Here is a 4,396-nt window from a genome sequence, read left to right as displayed (position 1 = left end):
TTTTCATTCACTGTTGGCTCCACAAAAATTTCATCAGAAACTTTTTTGTTTGTTTGCATTTGCTTCATTTGCATTACCAAATTTGTAATTGTGGATGAAGGAACAGCCTGGTAGAGATCTTCATCCTCCACAGCACTGCTAAGAAAGTCAGGCTGTGACACAGTCTGACGAGCAGGCAATTTATTGTGAATACTGATGGTGATCTTCTGTTTTCTTGACGTATCAGTAATTGAAGGCCTGGTAATTGCCTGGTTTTGAACACAGGCCATTGGTGGTGCTGAAGATGGCCTTTTTAGGGTGACACCAGTGGTCTTTGCGTCCTCTTTTATGGATCCATTTCCATTTAAACGGCTTGAATTCTGTATTTAAAAAGAAGAAATTGCAAGATGGATTAACGCAAACACTGCATGTAACATTTTGAAACACAAAACTCTCCTACTGAGTGTTTCTACAAATGGTCTTAACACCTAAAAAGAAAAACACACTGCCCGTTAAGGATAAATGCAAGTCCAATAAGCGTATTCAATTCCTGCTTTTGGTTTACTGCAGATTGGTATCAAATTAACATCATCTTTGAAAAACAGCCAAGCAACTTAACATTACCTGCTGCTATTCCCAAATATATTTATTTTCCCCTTTAAACATACCCTGAAAAGCCTGAAGTAATCGTTCTGGTGCTCAGGAATAAGACATTTAGTTTTCCCTGTCTTAGCTAAAGTGACGAGGATAGGAAAAACAAGTCCTCTTTTAAATGATTTGAGGATTAGTACACTCTGCTTAAATAGTCAAAGAGCGTAGCTCTCTGTGCTTTAGAAAGCTGTCTTGGAGGTATAAAGTAATGGAGTCGCATGGCTGCACAATTTAGCAGTAACCACTGTTTGAATGACTCTGGCTGTAGCATGAGGGCTGTGAAGAAAGCTGCAGCGTGGGAAGGAAAACAAAACTAAGATGCCGAAAACCAAACAAAAAACCCCACACCAAACCCCAAACCCACTAGCAGTTTGGTGCCGTTATCTGCCCTCCCGCTTCCCTGAATTACCTTAATCATATGAGGAAGAAGTCGTGGTCCCAGAAATCCAGCCTGCTTACTATTAGCCCCCTGCTGACCAGGAGGGAATGAACAGGGATAAGATGGTGCTGGCAAGTAAAACGCACGTTCTCCAAGTGTCAAATCATAGCGCCTTCAGAAAAGAGCAGTGATCGTAGTTTAGTTTTTCTTTCAGCCTACTCTTGGATTAAATCCCATCCTATCATTTTAGAGGAACAGCTCATACGATATGGAAGCCTTCTCTACAGAAGGCTTCGCCATGACTACAGACTGAAAAGTAGAGAACAGTCTTCCTACTAAGACTATCACTTGCACAGCAATAATTCATTCTTACACCACAGATGGCCTTCATTTCTCTCCTTCTCTAAATTAGCCAGCTACAGATAACACATAGATAGCAATTTACATGAGTGCTGCAGTTTAAGGCCGAGCAACAAAAGATAATAAACGACACAGAGAATTTCAGGTTAGACAGAACTGAATTAGACAAATAATAATCTTCTCCCGGGATAGCAAGAAAAACACTTGCAAAACAGAAAAATATCAATAACAGGAAAGTAAATCTCTTCTGAACACATTTTAAGATTTGTTATTACCTGATATAAAAAAGTATGTAAGCTTGCTGACCAAGAACTCTTTTAATGTCAGTATGCACTACTTTAGCATCATTCATCTGATACCAAAGTCCATTACCAGCCTGCAAATAAAGACAACGATTTCTTTAGGTGAATTGCACGTTTTCCAATTGAAATCACGGATAGGAACAAAATACACACATGTCAAATAAAAATATAATGAAATCTTTTTCCCTAGAAACAGTAGCTGCTAGTCATGCTTTAATTGGTTTGCCAGCACAACCTTTACCCTGTTAGAAATGCTGTTGACTTCTACCTTTACATAGCATATATAGTGTCCTGAGTGACAGCTGACACCGTGATGTACCAGCACCGCGTATAAGGCATAGAGCAGTGGTTCTCCCATTGACTGCGACATGTAGGCTCTCAGGTCCAAATACTCTGGATATTTCACCTCCTAAAGAGACATCAAGAAGATAGAAAAATTATCCCAGAGTACTTCGTGGACTAGCCAGAGAAAAACACTTCCAAAAAACACAGACTAGAATTGATTTCTAGAATATATTTCTCGAATATATTTCTTGATTCACTACAAATAAGTCTTCCCATAAACAACGGTTAAGACTAGAAGTTGCAGAGAACTGTTTCCTGATGAATCAGCCTTCTCAGAGGAAAGCATATGCTTCTTGTCAAGCGGGAACTTTATTGATATTAAGAGAAAGAATAAGCCATAGTCGTTAGTCTACAATTATTGTCTGAAAATATTAACAACTTTCAGCTTTGGGGGATGTCCCATTACACAATGATATAGTTGCATTACAGTGGTAAATATACCTTGTTGATCTTTCCACCTGTGAAATCTGCAAATCTTTTCAGTGATATTGTGAGAACCTTGGAAGAACGGTGTATGGTAAATCTCTTGGACGCAGGAACCATCTTTTTACACCTTAAAACCAAGCAGAGATAAGTGTTTGAAGGCATCTTCTTTTTTCGCCCCCAAAACAAACTCCTTTTAATGTCTCACGCATGCCTATGCTATTTGAATGATATTTACTTGCATAATAGGTTGGTCTTTTTTCTTTTCATAAACCCATGCACTGCGTGTCAGGTTTGTTAATACACAGAAGAAGGTCAATTTTCCCAACAACTCAGAGCATAGCAGGAACAGGAATCTCTCACAAAAGGGTATGACCAGGTTGGATGGCAAGGTACCATTTCTTGGTCTACAAAAGTGGCTATTTGAACTCCAATCCTGGATACATTCTTTCAGCTTTCAAGGGAAATACAAATACTGAAAGCGGAACGAGAGAGCCTTGGTCCCCAGGGCTAGAAATTGCAAATAATCTCCAACATAGGTCGACTATCAACATCAAAAATACAACAGAAGCACATGGTCATTCTACAGGAGGGAGACATTTAACAGTAGGAAGTCTTCATGTACTGAGCTTGTCTGGAAAGACACTGAACCCATCTGCCATCCTTTGAAACAAAATAGTTCAGTTTGACACATTGCCCGCTCCAAGGTAGGACCTACGGTGTAAGCAGTGAAAATTAGCCACTAGCCCAGAGAACAACGGAAACTGGGCAGTTTACATCAAGAAAAGTACTGTCGAGAGCTAATAAATAGAAAGAACAAAAGTAGCTCTTTTTGAATTCTGATGGCAAAATACAAGCCAGAGAATTGCAAACCCATAGGGAATGCCTATGAACAAGACTTCCCCCCTCCAAGGAAACAAAAATCCAAGTCTTTTATAAACTTCCACAAAACTTGTAAGTAGATCCAAAGTTTAGAGGTAGTCCAACAGAGTCATGCAACATAGAAAACTGACATCTAGGATTAAGACCTAATTCGTCAAAATCTTACTCGCTACATTTATAGCAATTCTCTCCATCCAGCTCTTCAGGTTTCACAAAGAGTTCCAGAGCTCTGCTAACAGACGAAACCGCCTAGAGCAGCGAGAAAGAAGAGCGCAAAGTCACCGTAATTCAAAATTCCAGAGACATACTAGTAGTTTATAAGAGAATCTTACTAACATACTCAAGCGATCTACTAGGAGCACTGTGAAGAAGGAGGCAGAAAGAGCATGCTCAGCATTGACCTCACCTGGAAGGCATTTGACTTTGGAACAAATACTTTCCCAGTTGCCTAGACAGCATCTACAGTGTGCTTTGTCATCAATACTGGGGACAAATTCATCAGTCTAACAATTAGATGTATATTGAGGTAGAACAACAAAGAAGTAGGACAGCATTATAATTTTTGCAGAAAGAGAATTCTTTCCCCTTAAACCCAATGCAAATGTGGAGACTATTTACATGGGTTCCACGGAAGGACAAAGTCCAATCCACTTCCTTAGCACCACCAAGCTCTTACGTTTTAACATTATATGTGGTTTGGTTTTTTAAGTTAAACAAGTTTAATTTAGAAAGTTATGCATGTACTTAAACATCATGAATTATATTTAGAAAACATCTTACCTTTATATCCAAAGTGATATCAAGAAATGCCTCATACGTATCCGAAACTGCTTTGCAATTCAAGCACTTCACTGGAAACAAAATATAAATGCTTAACATTATGTGAAGGAGACTAACTGTCCAAATTCAAGTTGTTGACAGATACTACTTTAGACAAACTACAGACTGCTTTACTACTGACAAAAGACACAGATCAGTTCTAAGGACAGGAATATTTTTTCAAGTACCTCTTGATCTTAGAAATCCTCCAAATATTTGATGAATGATGGTGGTAGCTTGAGAAGATCTGTCCAAT

The 4,396-nt window shown here is 38.9% G+C and overlaps 1 long non-coding RNA gene across 1 annotated transcript; it reads right to left on the bottom strand.

The window, feature by feature from the left end:
• Window positions 1–1,944: 1,944 nt before the first annotated feature.
• On the bottom strand, window positions 1,945–3,520 carry LOC311429195. Its single transcript, XR_014688178.1, has 3 exons — window positions 3,488–3,520; window positions 2,458–2,569; window positions 1,945–2,080 (listed from the first exon to the last, which is right to left on the bottom strand). It is a non-coding gene; the product is annotated as an uncharacterized lncRNA (long non-coding RNA).
• Between the last annotated feature and the right edge of the window lie 876 nt (window positions 3,521–4,396).

Source organism: Aythya ferina (assembly GCF_964211825.1).
Source record: "Aythya ferina genome assembly, contig: HAP1_SCAFFOLD_429, whole genome shotgun sequence".
NCBI lineage: Eukaryota > Metazoa > Chordata > Aves > Anseriformes > Anatidae > Aythya > Aythya ferina.
This window is presented reverse-complemented; position numbering and strand designations above follow the sequence as displayed.